This window comes from Sus scrofa, chromosome 8, assembly GCF_054392235.1.
Source record: "Sus scrofa isolate SSC_HxYL_T2T_F1_AM1 chromosome 8, Sscrofa_HxYL_maternal_Yorkshire_Landrace_v2.0, whole genome shotgun sequence".
Lineage (NCBI taxonomy): Eukaryota > Metazoa > Chordata > Mammalia > Artiodactyla > Suidae > Sus > Sus scrofa.
In genome coordinates this window covers 20,400,823-20,420,444 of record NC_139390.1, presented here as the reverse complement: position 1 = coordinate 20,420,444, position 19,622 = coordinate 20,400,823, and the positions used below count along the sequence as shown (strand labels likewise).

Here is a 19,622-nt window from a genome sequence, read left to right as displayed (position 1 = left end):
ACAGTTAAATTAAACACTTCATTTATCTGGAAGGTCCTTGTGATTTCACCTAGGCAAAATACAGATAAACCTGAAAAAATACAAATACATCCTCAGAAATGAAAAAGCTATCACAACTATCACACATAAAAACTCCATATGCTTTACTCAAAGGAGGATCCTTGACACTCCTAAGTGTTCTGACAACTCAAGCCTTGACACTCATCTTTCAGCTTTAGCATATATCAAAAAATTTGTTTATGATTTTTATTTTTTCCATTATAGCTGGTTTACAGTGTTCTGTAAAAAAAAACTGTTTTTACATACAACTGTCCAATGAATGAATAAATGGTGATATAATCACGTTGGTGATTCTACATTTATACTACAATCAAAACCAGAAAAGCTCTCCTATGGTACTGAAGTGAGGGCAGTCGTGGTTACCCCTGAGCAGAGACAGGCAGGGATCATACGCGGATAGGAGGGACGTGGGGAGTGAAGGCAATATTACATTTCTTGATCTGGGCGCTGGTAACATGGGAGTATTCACTTTGCAAAAATCAGCTGATTTTTGTGCCATTTTCTGTCCTGTCACAGCTAAGTAAAAGGCATATGAAGAAATAAATATCACAGCAGTTCAAGGCCATGAAAGATGAAAGAAAGTTGAACAACTCTACACAAACCAACAGTCCTGAAAAATACCTGTGCCTTTGCAATGAGCACCAACAGTGATAAGGTGCCTGTTAACCTGTACTCTGTACAAGGCGAGGTTGGCAACAAATTTTAGAAATAATCTGATTCAAAATGTCTGAAATAAAACAAGTTTATAATTTGGAAGCGCTGAGATTATTCGAGAGTCCAAAGAGGACTAGTTAAAGATAAAAGTGCTCTGGATAGAACGCCTTTCCCTACCACACGCCAGCTCCGTGAACGTGTTCTTAACCTCTCTGGGCCTCTGTTACCTCGCCTGGGAAATGGACATCCACCTTGTAAGCCTGCAGTGAGGACTCAATGAGCTCCCCGATGGAGAGCATTCAGAACTGCTCCCGACACATGCGAAGTACTCAATAACGGCTGGCTCTTCACTCACATGTTGTATCTAATCTCCCAATGATGCTAAATAAACAGGGTGTCTCCACCACAGCCAACTGACACATGGACACCAGAATGCAACCGAAAGCCCCTTTTTAATATGATGTGACCGTACTCATTCTATAAAGCAAGATCATTGACTCTTAGCTTTCTTTATACTTGCATTTCCCAAAGAAGTTGGGATAGTAGCAATAAATTATACTCCAGTCCTATTCTGGGTTTTTTTTTAATCCTTTAATCCAAGTAGCTTTAAGAATTAAATAAATAACCATTTCGAGCACTGCATCATCATAGAAAAAAAAAAGTGTTGGAATTTAAAGTGATACTAACAGCTAACACTTTTTACTATGTGGCAAATATTGTGCCAAACGGTTTTCCTATATTATTTATTACTCACAATAACCCTGTTACGTACACTGTTCACCCTGATTAAAATGGTATAAATCCATTTTACTTGAGAGCCCATTTTCTTACATGTATCTCCTTCACCTTATTCTCTCAATTCTTTTTTTTCTCACGAGTCTCTATGCACACTTGAGTGAGCACAGCATTCTGCAGTAACACGCACCTGCTCTCCCTCGCGAGGTCAGAAACACCTCAACTCCCCATTCCCAGAGCTGGCACAGAATATGGCACAAAGAAGGGACTCAGCAATATTCTCCGGGACTGGTTCATTATCATCCGAAAAGTGGTAATTCTCAAGCCCCACCGCGTCTGAGTGAATTCTAGAACAAGCATCTTCTCTTCCAGAGGAATATAAAGAACTGAGGTCTCATTCCAGTCCCATCTGAGGTAACTTTCTTGGTTTGCCAGGTGTTAATCCAGGTGACAATTTGGAAATCCTATTTTAACAACTTTTCAGAGAATAAAATAAACTTCTGAGGATCCACTTGATGGGCATCTACGATGAAATCAAGTCATCGGCATCCTATCAAAAGACAGTCTTACAGATTTTCATGCCTTTACTATAGCAACAGTCCTCTGGTATTTTACATGCTGCTTTTTCCCCTCAATCACCACGGGAACATTATTTGATACATCATTAAGTCTCCTTCAGAAAAAAGAAAACTAATTAATGCAGCAGGAAGTTTTCCTTTGAAATTAACCTTCGAAGAGTTTTTTCATACCTTATTTTTTTTTTAATTTTTTTGGTCTTTTTGTCTTTTTAGGGCTGCACCCGAGGCATATAGAGGTTCCCAGGCTAGAGGTCTAATCAGAGCTGTAGCCACCAGCCTACACCACAGCCACAGCAATGTGGGATCCAAGCCACGTTTTCGACCTACACCACAGCTCACGTTAACACCAGATCCTTAACCCACTGAGCAAGGCCAGGGGTCGAACCCACAACCTCATGGTTCCTAGGTGGATTCGTTTCCTCTGCACCACGACAGGAACTCCCTTTCATACCTTTTTTAATGATATAATTCTATTTCCACTACAGCTTGGTTACAGAGAATAAATCTGTTAAAATGCTTTGCCCACCACAATGTAACTTACTACATATGTTGGGCATCTCAATGTTGTAACATACGCTGGTACAACTCACACCTGTGTTTATACAATACAGTCTTCCCAGACACTGCGACACTCCCTCTATTTCCCGAGGGAAAAAACAGCCAATTACTGAACACCAAATACTACACGACACAGCACAGGTATGTACATGCTTTATAAACATGCTTTAAAATTTAATTCCTGCTGTGACCTGAAAAGACAGGAATTATCTTCTCCTTTTTTCCCCAAGAAAGGCACAAAAACTTTTTTAGTAAATGATACATGATTAAAAGGTAGGTTTACATTATTCTAAAACCTAATTTTTCCTTTATTCCATGCCTGTCTTCACTCCCAACCCTCTCTTTCTCACTCTGCAGTTTTCTCTGATCACCAGTCCCCAGGGTGGAAGAGACACACAATTCCCGGATTTGCATGGTATATAGTTCAGCCATAAAAAGAGATGAATAACACCAACTTCAGACTAATTTTGCAATTAGGTTATCATGGACCTCACCGCTTAGAGAGGAGTGAATATTCAAGAGGAACTTGCAAAAGAAAATAAAGGCAAACATTTGTAATATGCATAGTAACTTACCGGTCAGAAATTTGAGTTGTTAAATTCAAGAAATTCAAGAAACTAGGTTTCCAGATTAAACTAGAATTTTAAGGAGGGGGAAAAAAACCTACCAACATCTGAAACTTTAACAGAATTGGTGAAAATGGAAGCACATTTAATCTACCAGAAAGCTCAATCCTTTGAATGATATCACACTTCCATCAGAGTCACAATAATGGAATGTCAGGAAAGAATCAGGCTTCATCCTCGCATCAGTTTAACAGAAGAGATTTGCTGTCAGGATCACTCCAATCCACTCAAACTTCTGATCACAGGGGACAACAGGTTTAACAATACACAAAGGGGAAAACATTCAAACTCTCATAAAGAAGTGAAATATGATGTTTCACCCAAAATAGCAAAGATTCTTTTTCAGTGAAAACACCGATGGGCCCTCAAAAACACAACACTTCCAGAAAGCAATCTGGCAGGAATACATGCATTAGGCAAATTATATATACTGCCAGTCATATATTTTTTAAATCTTAAAATAGTCATACCTTTTAATCTAATAGTATGCTTTGGGGAATGTACCCTTAAAATCCAAAATGCCTAAAAGATTTATGTGCATAAGTGTTTATAACCATATTTTTAACAGAAAAACTGAAGACAGTCTATTTAACGATGAGGATGTAGACAAGAACAAGTAAATATATCTTCTATTCCAATTAATAATCACGAAAAAGCTCAGAACGTGTTAATTTTAAAAAGCAAGATGCAAAACTCTATCTAAAAGGACTACAACTATATACATAGAATAATATTATATATAAAAAAAGAACAATACCAGAGTGGTTCTGAGGATGAAATTTGTTTTACTGTCTTTGCTACACTTAAAAAAAAAAAAAGCTATATAAAACAATGAAAACTGAGATGGCACAGCACCCATTTTAAGTATCATAAGATCTAAATAAAGAGAGTGAACCGTTTTTGAAATGTTTAAATTAGCATATATGGTTAAAAATACATTGAACATTTCCTTTAGCTTAATTCTACTTTAGCTTTCTAGCCTGGCAGGAGTTGGGGTGGAGGGATCAAAATACAGAAAAAGATTTGTGTACAAAAGGTATGAATCAAGATATTGATCATTCAAAAAGTTGTATGGATTATCCAAGACACACCAGCCACTATTTAGGTAATATACAAGCAAGACAGACAAGAATCTGATTCTTTAGGAACTTATATTTCTATGGGTAAGTACACATAGCAAGTTAATAAATGCATTAATATGAAAATATCTAGTTGTAAGTGTATCTAAGTGTCAAAAGTGCTTTGTGTGTTTACTGAGGAGAGGAGGGAAGGAGGCGGTCACCAAAAAAGGTCTTTCTGAGAAAGATACACAACTAAACACTAAAGTTGGTCAGGCAAAAAGCTGATGAGGAACAGAGGAACAGTAAAGACGAGAAACTGCAAATGCCAAGACTCAGAAACCAGGGAAAGAGTCTGGCATATTCTAGTAGCAGAAAGGAAATCAGTGGGGGTCAAATGGTAAAAAGAAAGCAATCTGGAGAGGCAGGCAGGGGTCAGAACAAGCAGGGATTTGTGGCCTAGGGTAAAAAGTTTATATTTTATTATAATGACAAAGGAATGCCACGGAGAGGGGAAGGAAATGATCATAAGTGCTTTTCTACAGGCTTCTGAGCGAACAGACTGAGGAAGGTCAAGAGCAGAGGGGACGAGTTAGGAAGCTACTGCAGGAATGCCAGCCAGGGGTCAAGGTGGCCTGGACTAGTGAGATGTCAACGGAAATAGAGAAAAGGAGAGAAAATCAAAACCTATGTGGGTCGTTAGAACCCGTCGTATTTACTGACAGATGGTCAGGATGTGGGAAAAGAGAACTCAGAACAATCGCGGGTAGCTCCAAGGAGTCTGGCTGAATCACTGTTTACAAAACTCGAACTTAAAAGTGTGTTTCTAATAACAAAGGAAGAGGTTAAGTATATTATGAAGTATCCACCAGATAAATATTACTAACATTTGTAGAAGGTTTGCTTCTCTTACTATCTAGAAGTAGTGGGCATGATTTTTAACTATTCCAGCCTTCAGTTTCCTAAAAAATTACTCAATATTTCCTCCAAAAAACAAAACAAAACAAAACAAAACATGCTTTTATAGAGTTGTTGGAAGGATTAAATGTGAACCGAAGAAAAACACTTAGGACGACAACAGTGCTCAATAAATTAAAGCTGCCATCAGTCACAGTAACGGAAGGTAGTCAATAAATATGTTAGAGATAGACAGACAGACAGACAAAAGAAATGGTGGAACAGGAATTTAAACCCAGGTCATCTCACTAAAGCTCTACAAAACCATACACTCTACAACCCAGGTGAGCACTGAAGAGTAAGAACTCTAACAACCATTAGGTTGTGAAATCAACTAAGGAGAACGATGAAATCCTGATTAGAGACTTTTTGGTACAAATTACACAACAATCCAAGGTCCAGAGGGTTTAGTATTATATACAGTCAAGTAGATTAACTAGAATAATTGGCAATTTCTGGATCACAAGAACAACTGAAAAGCTTACTGGCTTTTCAGTTAGTACCTCACATAAGTAATGCTGATGCCTCAACCTGAACACAATGAAGAAGGAGCACAAGAGTAGGACTTTAGTTAGACCATGGGGATCAGGGTCTGGGAAGCAAGCAATTATCATCAGGAAGTCGAGACCGACATAGGGAATACAAATGAGTACTAAGATAAGAGAAGAGAATCCAAAACCTGAAGGAAAGCACTGCCAAAGAGACATATACCAAAACCCATGCTAGTCAGTCTGACAGACAAGCACGAAGCAGGGATAGAGTGAAGAAATGTTCCCATCCCAGAGCCCAGGCAAAGATCCACAGCTTCTGAGGGAGAGGTAGAAGTAAAAGCTCACTACCCCAGGAGAAAGACAAGAAACCACCTGGCCCAAGATCCCATCTGAAACTAAGCAGTAAGGTACCACTGGGCAAAAGACAGGAAACTCAATGGCCTAAGTCCTTCCTCAGACACAAGGCAGAGTTCAGCTGCCACTGGGGGAAGGGGTAGAAGATTTAGAAAGCCCCACTCCCAAGCCCTACTTAAGACTGAAGGCAAAGGAGGAGAACCAAGAACTCCCCAACTCCCACGGCAAACCTAGCACGCTATGGAGGGCACCCCTTACCACGGTCAGGCTGCTGATGGCTGCCAAGGGAACAGTTAACATTATGAGAACATTACAAAACAGAGCAACAGCAATATTCCACTAGGGAAATTTCGGGTCTATGGGGCACTGAAGGGACAACAGTGACAACAGAGCCATACCCAGCTCACCTGGTGATAAAACTGACTCGAACTATCACACTAATAGTCTAATAGAAGAAGCATACTCATTTCCAGACGTACACATCATTTACCTCAGTCTCAACTGTTCTGTCATCCAATCAAAAATTATGAGATATGCAAAAAAGCAAGGAAAAACAAACTCGTGGTCAAGAGATAAAGAAAACAACAGAAACAAACACAGATGACCTTGATGTTAGAACTGTCAGACAGGAAAGCTAAAATAATTATGATTAACACGTTAAAAGATTTAAAGGAAAAGATTAAAATGTTAAAGGATCTGGACACTATGTATGAAGAGATGGGGGATTTCAACAGAGATACAGAAACTATACAGAGAACCAAATGACAATATTAAAATTAAAAACACAATTTCAAAGTTGGGGGATTCTTTTGACAGAATTATCAGTGACCTTAAAACAGGCCAACAGAAATTATCCAAAGTTAAACAAAGGGGTAAAAAGGGTGTTAAAAATAAATAAATAAACCAGAGGGGGTAACCAACGAATGTGGGACAACATATAATAGTCTAACATACACTTAATTGGAGTCCCAAAGAAAAAAATTAAAACAACAGAATTATCTGAAAACACAACTACTGAGATTTTCCAAAATGAAAGACAACAAACCACAGACTCAAGGACGTCAGAAAATTCTTTAAATTGTGAAGTTATCATTATCTTAAATCAAGCAAGTTAAAATAAAAGGTTTCAACAAAGATATAGCCTAAAATAACTAGCTATTGAAGAGTATGTATTTAGCAGATGTTGTAAAAATACTTCTGGTTACCTATAAGAATATAACATATTATCTACTCTCACCACATAAAAATGAACTAGAAGAAAAGGATAAAACAGAAGAAGAGGTGATAAGAGGTGAAAAAGACCTGAACTGTAAAGTATAACTCAATAAACATATTATAGTTTCTTTCCAAGAGTCACCAAACAAATATAGCTATTCAGACTATATTATTTTGACCAAAAAAGTATTATTTTCAGCAAGCACATTAAATAAAGGCATTTAGTTATGAGTTGTAAAAACAATTATTGTTATGTGAATTTAGTAAGTCCTCTGGGATAATTTTAGTTTGTGAAAGTTCTATTACAAATTTATGTATGATTTATCATTTCCAATATTGTGAGAATCTGTGTTGGGGTGACTGGAAAAAAGAGAGACCTTGAGATGGACCATAAAGCAGAGAAGAGCCAGAGCTGAGACTTTAAAAATGTAATGTTGGAGGAGTTCCCGTTGTGGCGCAGTGGTTAACGAATCTGACTAGGAACGATGAGGCTGTGGGTTCGATCCCTGGCCTTCCTCAGTGGGTTAAGGATCTGGCGTTGCTGTGAGCTGTGGCGTGGGTTGCAGATGCGGCTCAGATCCTGAGTTGATGGGACGCTGGCTTAGGCCGTTGGCTACAGCTCCAATTAGACCCCTAGCCTGGGAACCTCCATATGCTGCGGGAGCAGCTCAGGAAAAGGCAAAAAGACAAAAAAATAAAATAAATAAAATTAAAAAAAGAAAAGTAACGTTGGAGTGCTTGTTGTGGCTCAGCAGGTTGGGGACCTGACATTGTCTCTGTGATGATGTGGATTTGATCCCTGGCCTGGCTCAGTGGGTTAAGGATCTGGCATTACTATAACCTGCAGCAGAGGTCACAGATGTGGCTCAGATCCGTTGTTGCCATGACTGTAGTGTAGGCCACAGCTGCAGCTCTGATTCAACCCCTGGCCCAGGAACTCTCATTTGCCACAGATGTGGCCATAAAAATAAATAAATAAATAAATAAATAAATAAATAAATAAATAAATTGCAATCTTGAGTTAAAAGAAATCTAGGTAAAGTCTACTTGGCTTTAAAAGGATTTCCAGTGTCTGAAAGCTGAGAAAGTGCTAAGATCCAAAGCCCTACCTAACTGGTGGGAGCAGGGCCAACTCAGAATGCTTAGCATCTTCCTGTCTCCTGATCCAAGGTTTCCAACAGGAAGAATTAGAATTTTACCAATACTCTGTGAATTACTGAAGACGATATCCAAAAGACTTGTTAAATAAACTTACCCAAAGCTTTTCCCATTTTATTATCCAAGGTAATCAGCATGTTTGGGACCACCGTAGATCCTAAGAGGTAAGAAACAATAATTCCAAGTATCAAGGATGCCTAACTTTTCAGTGGACTAAATACTAAGTAGCACACTAATATGTTCCTTAGTGTACAAACCATCTACCAAAACCTAAAATGAGTTTTCAAGCATCCCGAAAGCTACAAAAGGAAATTCTGAACCCTTTCTTTTAATAAAAAGCTAGTAAATGGAAATTAACTTTTCTGAATTACTAATTCAGAAAATGCAACTATTCTTTACTGTGGTATTTCCTTTCAGCAAATATAAATACTAATAAACTTTCATGTGTCTATTGATCCTCACTTCAAAGCCCATTTTTCCTCTAAGATCTTAGTTCTTCAATTTCAAATTGTGTTAGGGTAAGATTTCTCAGGAACATCTTCATCATAATTAGAAAGAAATTATCTATAAACATACCATGTCTTGCTTTGGAATTTGTATTTAACCAAAAACAGCTGCTGTTTACCTAGAAATCTCGAAAAACTGACTGAAGACAAAAAAAAAAAAAAAAAAAAAAAAAAAAAAAGATGTAGTATCTTTTATTTCCTAAGCATCTATTCCCATGTTGTTGAATTTTAAATGAGAGGTCCTAGAATATCATAACAATTTTTTATTCCCTTACTAATCTAGAATATGAAGAAAAAAGTCCTAATTATTAATATGCCAATATTCAAGACTTATGATGAAATATATCATGACTATCTGCCACCTACCTAAAAACAAATTTTTAGACTCCAAAATATAAAGCTAAATTTTCAGTACACTATAAAAGCTAGTTGATAATTTTATAAACAAGTTTAAGCAACCTATCATAGATTTACATATATATATATATTGACTAAATTCAGAGGGCCAACATATCTGCATGTTTCTATGCAGTTATGCTGGCCCTCTGAATTTAGATCCCAAAAGGTCGAAAGGTAAAAAAAATTTTAAAAATTAAAAATACATGCTAAGGCATAAAATATGTACTTTGGTTTTGGTATTTTCTTTTTTTTTTTTTTTTTTTTTTTTGGTCTTTTTGTCTTTGTTGTTGTTGTTGCTATTTCTTGGGCCGCTCCCGCGGCATATGGAGGTTCCCAGGCGAGGGGTCGAATCAGAGCTGTAGCCACTTCCGAGCCGCGTCTGCAACCTACACCACAGCTCACGGCAACGTCGGATCGTTAACCCACTGAGCAAGGGCAGGGACCGAACCCGCAACCTCATGGTTCCTAGTCGGATTCGTTAACCACTGCGCCACAACAGGAACTCCTGGTATTTTCTTTTTAAGGTCCTACAAATGGTAGCAAACATACTAATACAGAAAAAATTCTAATGAATGCTTAAAAAAAAGAAAAAAAAGATAACTAAGTAAACTTCAAGAGCTGCAAATAAAAACACAAAAACTGATACAGGCACAGGCTCAGAAAAGTGGATGCCCTAATGCTTGCACACAGCTGCACCACCCACGGAAGCATCAAAAGTGAAGTTAACCACACACCTTTAACAAGGCAGAAGCAGCCACCAAGAGCAGAGCAGATGGGGGCATGTCAGGTGGGGCAGCTGCTTCAAGCCAGGGGCGGATGGTGGCAGGTGGTGGGGGGCAAGGAGAGAGAGAGACAGGGAGGGCAAGAGAGAAAGGAAGGCTGGGAGGGAGAGAGGAAAATGAAAAAAACAAAGAGGAAAAAACTAAATTCCATAAAGAAATATTATAGCATATGGCAAAACCAACACAGGGCAAGGCGTTAACAGATTTGAGGTTCTAGTTCTAGGTCTATTATATTGTATTAAAGTTGATTTTAGAATGCATGTATTTTACATATACTTTGTATAAAACACAGAGGTTTATCATGCCTTGTATAACTGATCTTATGAGTAAAAAGACTGATAAATAAAAATCAATGAACCACTCAGTTTCGAATACAAAGGTATCTGAGAACTAGTGAACACCGGGATCAGTGGCAACCATAAAAGGAGGAAGCTGTCAGTTTGTTCAAAAATCACATATAATATATAGCAAAACTACAACTGCCCAAGTAACCAGAGCATTAAAAATGAAATCATGAAAGCAGAGACTTCAGTTGCTGTTTTTCTATATTTCTCCAGCACCTAAAAAGTGTCTAGTGGTTTCAAGTAGGCATTCAAACACTTGCTGAATATATATACTCCCCAACTAACACACTGTAATCTCACAGTCCCTGCCTAATACTTACTGACTTTATGACTCAAGTTCACATTAACCAGTACTTTTTAAACTCTGTGAGATCACAAGTTGAATAAAATTCTATCCTTTTTAATAATCATATTCTAATTTCTCTGAACTCTTTTGAAAAGATGAGAAATTATCAAATAAAGAAGAGTTTATGACTTAAGCCATCTGAGTGATATATTAATCACAAGTGCTTACAGTTTATAAAAGTAAAAACTGAAAGTTGTAATGTTTTTCTACTGTAAGTTGCAGTCACAAAGATGTGCTACGGTTCTTCCCCAAAATATTTACTATATAAAATTTTTCAATACCAACAAAGACAAGTTAGCTAAGAACAGATGTTGATGATTATATCATATGATGTTACAGATTACCCATATATTTTAAGTTCTGGACACATTGTATCAATGTGATACTTAAAACCATTAATTACTACACAGATGTCATGTATCAACTACAAAAGATTACAATCAGAGAGAAATCTTCAAGTCGGAAGTATTTCTAAGATAGGGGACAACTTTTAAGAGAAAGATAGAATAATAGATACCGAGTAAAAAAGAAGAACCGCTGTAATTAGCTGACTCCTGTCAGAACTGCACTGAGACAGGTGTAAACAATCTGTTAAGAAAGTTCCAAAGCAGAAGTCATGTCTTACTGAAGATGACTCTGGAAAGACTTTATGACAAAAGAAACAAGGACCATGACAATTTCTGCCTACCCATTCTATCTCCGACTCTGAATAACAGTGCACTGAACACAGAATATTATCAATATTTATTGGCTGAATAAACAAACACTGAGGGACTGAGAGGACCCACTAGCATGAGAGAAGCATGTAAGGAAAAGAATAAAGATGGAAAAAAGGTGTGTTCAAAAAACAAGGAACAGCCTAATTTTGCTAGAATATATTTAAAACAATCAGAAAACCAGCAGGAGTTTGTGTGCACTATGAACCTCGTAACAAAGTTAAATTTTATTTGGTATAAATGGGAAATAATAGAAGTTTTACGAAGGAAACTAGCATAAGAGAGTACAAGATGAGTGACAAGATCATTGCCTCCTCTAGCCCAAATGATTTAGATCCGAACCAATGTGGTAGCAACAAGAATGGAAAGAATGGGGAAAAGGTCAAATGTAATTCTAGGAATTTGAGTTTGGTTAATCAAAAAACAGTAATCCAGAAACAGCAGTAAAATTAAAAGAAATATAAAGTCAAAAAAAAAAAAAAAAAAGATGGCTAAGAGGGAATCATGTAAAGAAAATGACATTATTGAGCATGCATTCCTTGGCCAAGCATTTCAAATACATATTTTACTTAGTCTTCACAACCCCGTGAGGTAGTTAGTTATACTCCCATTTTAGAAATGAGGCAAAAGAGGTCAAGGTTCTTCCCCAACGCTCACAAAGGTAATGAGTTATGTGTCATTCCCTCCCTTCTTCCTTCCTAAGAAAACCTCTTTTCATTCAAATACAGAGCAGCAACTGCGCAGGAAGGCGGGCCCCTCCCCTAGCCCCGGGACAATGAAACTTGACTATTCTAAACAAGGGAAATCCCATTTCCATTGTGCGGTAACCGCCTGACCTATGAGACAGGAGAAGAAATATGTTGAGGGCTTTGGGAAAGACCTTCCTACCTGCATTAGCATCACAGATGTCAGGAGGAATCTCGAAGCCACCAATCTAAGAGCTACCCTGGATTCCTCCGTTTCTTTCATGCCTGTTTCCCCATCCCTGTGCAAGTCAAATCAATTCTAGTTCCAAAATATCTTAATAACCCTTCCTTTTCTCCTATCATTCTTGTCCAAGCTCCAGTAACTGCTCTCCTGGGCAATCTCCCCATGGCCACTCCTGCTCCCAACAACCCATTCCCCAGAGAGCAACCAAAGGAATCTTTAAAATGTGAATCATGGTTAAACCAATAATCATGATTCCAAGGAGAATAAAAAAAAAAAGATGATGATGCTCAAATGAACTCTAGGGGTAGGATAAAATCATTTTAGAAACTACAAAATAAAATAAAATGTAAATCATGGAGCAACTGGAACCCTTGTGCTCTGTTTAGTGGGATTGTAAAATGGTACAACCACTACAGAAAACAGTATATGTTTTCCTCAAAAAGTTAAAATTAAAAAAAATACCATATGACTCAGCAATCTCACTACTGAGTATATATATATCCAAAAAAAATTGAAAACAGAGTCTGGAAGAGATATTTACACACCCATGTTCACAGCAGCACTATTTACAATAGCCAAGAGGTAAAAGCCACCCAAGCATCTGTCGACAGATGAATGGACACAAAAAACGTGGTACAGGCATACAAGGGGATATTATTCAGCCTATCACATGTAACAACAAGGAGAAACCTTGAGAACCTTAAGTTGTGACATAAGCTAGTCACAATATGACAAATACTTATAATTCCAATTACATGAGTTATCTGAAGTAGTCAAATTCATAGAGAAAAGTAGGATGGTAGTAAACATGCTTAACACTACTGAACTGTAGCCTTAAAAATGTTAAGATAGTAAATTTTATATTATGTGCATTTTTCATCACATAAAACCACACACAAAGGCAAAAAAAAAAAAAAAAAAAAAAAGTTAAGTCAATCACTTCACTCCCCTCCTTAAAATGCTTCCACTGCTTCCAATCACCCACTAAATATACCCCAAACAAGGTCTCTGAGGCTCTGTACCATCTGGCCCTTCCTGCTGTTACAGCCAAACCACATGCTACTCTCCCCCTCCTTCAAGATGCTCAATCAAAACGATATTCTTTCACTTCTTCGAACAATTCAAATTCTTTCTTAGCTCAAAGTCTTCAGCCATTCTATTACTCCTATGTGGAATGCTATTACCTAATTCTTAACAGACTTGGCTCTTTATTATTCTTCAGGTGTCACCTTAAATGTGACCTTCTCAGAAGCCGTCCCTAACCAACCTACCAAATTAATAGGGGCACCTGCACCATCCACATTATTTTCTATTTTGTCTCTTTTGTTCTTTGGCAGTATTTCCTGCAGATTAAAATATTATTTTTTCCCTATCTTCCCAAACAAAATGCAAGCTCCATGGGGACAAGGATCTCATCCATCTTGTTCATCACCGTGTCCCCAATACTTATCATGAGCCTGTTATATAGTTAACATTCAAATATTTACCAAGCAATTTCACATTAAGAAAAAAATCATCCTACAAGACTGTTGCTAAACATATATAAATATATATACAGATTTTTAAAAGACTAACTGATGTTACAACAGTTATTTCTAGTTATTGAAATAAGACGTATTTGGACTTACACTTTTTGGTACAATAAATCCTTATACTCAGAAATTAAATATTTTAAGACTGATATTTCAACTGCTAAATGCTCTAGATCTTTTAATTACATAAAATAATAAAAGTACAAAATGACTTAAGCTAATGATACAACCAACTTTTGAAAACTATCACAGTATTCCTCAATCTCATTGTCTATACTTAGTTTCATATTTCTACAAAGTTTTAACTAATCTCAGACCACTAATGGCTGTTTAGATTACAGAAGTGACTCAAACTATGTATTCTTACTTTTTAAAATGCACATAAGGAGTTCCCGTCATGGCTCAGTGGTTAACAAATCTGACTAGGAACCATGAGGTTGTGGGTTCGATCCCTGGCCTTGCTCAGTGTGTTAAGGATCTGGCGTTGCCATGAGCTGTGGTGTAGGTTGCAGACGTGGCTCGGCTCCCACATTGCTGTGGCTCTGGCCTAGTCTGGCGGCTACACCTCCAATTCAACCCCTAGCCTGGTAACCTCCATATGCCACGGGATCAGCCCAAGTAATGGCAAAAAGACAAAAAAAAAAAAAATAAAATAAAAAAAATAAAATAAATAAAATAAAATGCACATAAAACATCTTAACAATAATACTCAATATATCACAGCACCTTTCTACAACTTTTCTATCTCTACATAGATTAAAAAAAAAAAAGTTAAAAATAACTGAACACACACACACACACACACACACACACACACAAAAGGGAGTTCCCATCGTGGCGCAGTGGTTAACGAATCCGACTAGGAACCATGAGGTTGCGGGTTCGATCCCTGCCCTTGCTCAGTGGGTTAACGATCCGGCATTGCCGTGAGCTGTGGTGTAGGTCGCAGACATGGCTCGGATCCTGCGTTGCTGTGGCTCTGGTGTAGGCTGGCAGCTGCAGCTCTGCTTAGACTCCTAGCCTGGGAACCTCCATGTGCCGCAGGAGCGGCCCAAGAAATGGCAAAAAAAAGACAATAAATAAATAAATAAAAAATAACTGAACACTTACACTTACCAAACCCTAAGCACTTTACATATATTAACTCATTTATTACTTCAAATCCATTTCTGAGATAAGGAAATTTATGTACTAAATCACCTACCCTAAATGACAAAACCACTTCAGACTAGGAATCAAGCACAGGAAATCATGCTCTAGTCTTTTAATCACATTATACAAAAGTTGGAATAGACTTACACCCAAATAAAAATTCAAGCTATAAAATACAATGATCCTTAAAAATTACATTCCATCGTTAAGGAATATTCTTAAACAAAGCACAAAGAGAAATTACCCATTTACTGAGAACACTAGTTAAAAAAAAAAAAAAAAGCCATTTATCTTAAGCCCCAGAAATTATACATTTTAAAATGAGTATTTTTTTTTAAGATTTCAGAATATTTAACAGCAAAATTTTTAAAAGGGAAAAACTGGTTATTTACCAAAGATAAAAGAAAGGAACTCATAAGTTTCCTTGGACAATAAAGATCTAGAATTTAACATTAATCAGAAAGTTTAATTCTGCTACTTCTCTAGCCTCATTTCCTAATTCCCTTCCAATGATACCCTGGGCTTTTATCATAAAAATCATTGGCACATTAGAATGTTTAAGGTATAAACTATTTGAGAGTAATCCTTAATTTCCATTATGTCTTTAATCTCCAAACTTATTACGGACATGACAATAACTTCACAAGGCTCCTATGTGGATTAAATGAGATAAAATATACAAATGCCAGGCATAAATTTGAATCCCACATGCAAATATGGATGTTGGTACACTATGCAGGCTGACCACTGACTCTGCCACCCTGGGTATTTGGTAATTCACAGTCTCCATCTGGCATTCTCAAATGCCAATTCTATCATCAATGTCATTCCCGACTCAGTTGACTCCTCTCATACCACCGTAATTTTTCCTAACTGACAAACTCTTATATATTCTCAGTGAATACCTCTACTGTGCGGGAAGGGGAACATCTTCATTAATAACCCACCTCCCCACACCAAAGTTAGAAACTTCATCTTTGTAATTCCATTAAATATAGCACATACCCTAATGCCTATATATCCCCATCACAATGTATCATCACCCTTGAAGCAGTTATATCTTCTCCTGGAAAACAAGGCAGGTCAATAGCTTATTAACCCTGAAATTCCAAACATTTAATTTGGTGACTGACAAGTAAAAATCACTGAAAAAAATTTTTTGTCTGTTTGCTTATATTTTTTTGTTCATTCGTTAATGAAGAATAAAAGGAACAAAAAGAGTGAACAAAAAAGAACTATGTTTATTTACATCACACCCTGTTCCAAAGAAGGAGAGGGGGAGGCTTACTTTTAATACTGCAAATGTATAACAAGCTCCTATAATATTCAAATAGATATTTTAATAACTGTAGGAATGCTAGTAGATAAGCTACCATAGTCATTTCCTTTTAAAAAACAAATACACAGAAATCTATTGCATTTCTATACTCTAACAACAAACTATCAGAAAGACAAATTAAGGAAGTAATCACACTTACAATCACATCAAAAAGAATAAAATAGATGGGAATAAATGCACTCTCTATCAAAATACCAAGGGCATTTTTCACAGAATTAGAACAAATAATTTAAAATTTGTATGGTAACAGAAAAGATCCCAAATAGCCAAAACAATCCTGAGAAAGAAGACCAACTAGAGGAATCATGTTCCCTGGCTTGAGATTATACTACAAAGCTACTGTAATCAAAACTGCATGGTACTGCACAAAAACAGATCACATGGAACAGAACAGAGAGCCCAGTAATAAATTCATGCACTTATGATCAATTAATCTACAACAAAGGAGGCAAGAATATACAATGGAGAAAAAACAGTCTCTTTAACAGCGGTGCTGCAAAAACTGGACAGCTATATGTAAAAGAATGAAATTAGAACATTCTCTAACACCATGTACAAAAATAAACTCAAAATGGATTAAAGACCTAAGTGTAAGACCAAAACCCATAAAACTCCCAAAAAACAACATAGCTGGAACACTCTTTGACATAAATCATAGCAATAATCAACTATAATGGAAAAAATAAAAATCATAAAAATAAATAAATCATAGCAATAATTTTTGGCTCCGTCTCCTAAAGCAAAGGAAATAAAACCAAAAATAGTCAAATGGGACCTAATTAAACTTAGCAAAGGAAACCATCAACCAAACAAAAAAACAACTTACTAAGTGGGAGAAAATCTCTGCAAATAGCATGCTTAATGAGGAGTTAATATCCAACATACATACACAGCTCATATGGCGTTCCTCTCGTGGCTCAGTGGTTCATGAACCCGACTAGTATCCATGAGGACACGGTTCAATCCCTGGCCTTGCTAAGTGGGTGAAGGATCTGGCGTTGCCGTGAGCTGTGGTGTAGGTCGAAGAAACAGCTTAGATCCCGCATTGCTGTGGCTGTGGCGTAGGCTGGCAGCTACAGTTCTGATTGGACCCCTAGCCTGGGAACTTCCATATGCCATGGGTGAGGCCCTAAAAAGACAAAAGACAAAAAATAAAAATAGAAATAAACGGCTCATATAATTCAACATAAAAAAAAACTCAATTAAGAAATGGGCAAAGGTCCTGCATATACATTTTTCATGTCTAAAGATGACATGCACATGGCCAACTAGCACATGAAAGGATGTTCAACATCATTAATCAGCAGCAAATTAAAAATACAGTGAGATATCACCTCATTATGAATGAGGTATCTACTGAGAATGACTATCATCAAAAAGACACAAATAACAAATGTTAGTGAGGATATGGAGAAAAGGGAATCCTCCTACACTGTTGGTGGAAAGGTAAACTGGTGTAGCCACTGTGGAAAACAGTAAGAAGATTTCTGAAAAAACTAGTAAGAGAACTATCATATGACCTAGCAATTCCACTCCTGGGGACAGATAAAAAAAAAAAAAAAGAGTGAATTCAAAAAGATACGTTCACCCCAACGTTCACAGCAGCATTATTTACAATTGCCAAGATATGGCAGCAACCCAAGTGCCTGTCAACAGATGAAAGAACAAAGATGTAATATAAGCATACAATGGAATACTACTCAGCCATTAAAAAGGCAACTCTGGAGTCCCTGCCATGGCACAGTGGGTTAAGAATCCAACTGCAGTGGCTCAGGTAGCTTCAGAGGTGCAGGTTCGATCCCCAGCCCAGCACAGTGGGTTAAAAGATCCAGCACTGCTATAGCTACAGTGCAGGTCGCAGCTATAGCTCCGATTCAATCCTTTGCCAAGGAACTACCATACGCCATAGGTGTGGCATAAAAAAAAAAAAAAGGCAATGTTGCCATTTGCAGCAATATGGATGGACATGGAGGGCATTATGCTAAGTGAAATAAGTCAGACAGAGAAAGAAAAATACTGTGTGATATTACTTGTATGTGGAATCTAAAGAAACAAAACTAGTGAATATAACAAAAAAAGAAACAGACTCAGATATAGAGAACAAACTAGTGATTATCAATGGGGAGGGATGGAAGGGGAGGGGCACGATAAGGTAGAGAATTAAGAAACACTAAACTACTATGTATATTGGAGTTCTCATCATGGCGCAGAGGAAATGAATCTGACTAGGAGCCATGAGGTGGCAGGTTTGATCCCTGGCCTCACTCACTGGATTAAGGATCTGGCATTGCCGACCATCTGTAGCGTAGGTCGCAGATGTGGCTCTGATCTGGCATTGCTGTGGCTCTGGCGTAGGCTGTCCGATTGGACCCCTAGCCTGGGAACCTCCACATGCTGCAGGTATGTCCCTAAAAGAAGAAAAAGACAAAAAAAAAAAAAAAAAAAAAAAAAAAAAAAACTACTATGTATAAAATAAACAAGGTACAAGGATAAACAGGGAATATAGCCAATATTTTATAATAATCATAAATGTAGCATAATCTTTAAAAATTGTGAATCACTGTTGCACACCTGAAACTTACATAACACTGTCCATCATCTATACCTCAATTTAAAAAAATGATCTCTGTACATTTTTGCAATCCACTCTCAGGCAATTTTCAAGTTTATATTGTTCTTGCAACAATAAAAATGATCAGAACACTCCCTAACACCTTAAGCAAAAATAAACTCAAAATGGATTAAAGACCTAGGTATAAGACCAGACACTATAAAACTCTTAGAGGAAAACATAGGGCAAACACTCTCTGACATAAAGGACAGCAACATCTCAGATCCACCTCTTAGAGTATTGACAATAAAAACAAAAATAAACAAATGGGACCCACTCAAACTTCAAAGTTTCTGCACAGCAAAGGAAACCCTAAACAACACAAAAAGACAACCCACAGAATGGGAGAAAATCTTTGCAAGTGAATCGACTGACAAGGAATTAATCTCCAAAATTCATAAACACCTTCTGCAGCTCAACAACAAAAAAAACAAACAACCCCATGCAAAAATAGGCAGAAGATCTAAACAGACAGTTCTCCAAAGAAGACATACAGATGGCCGAGAAACACATGAAAAGAT

At 37.2% G+C, this 19,622-nt stretch overlaps 1 protein-coding gene across 2 annotated transcripts in view; it reads right to left on the bottom strand.

Moving 5' to 3' along the window:
- The window catches only part of STIM2 (stromal interaction molecule 2), a 153,066-nt gene that overhangs the window by 123,044 nt on the left and 10,400 nt on the right, over positions 1-19,622 (bottom strand).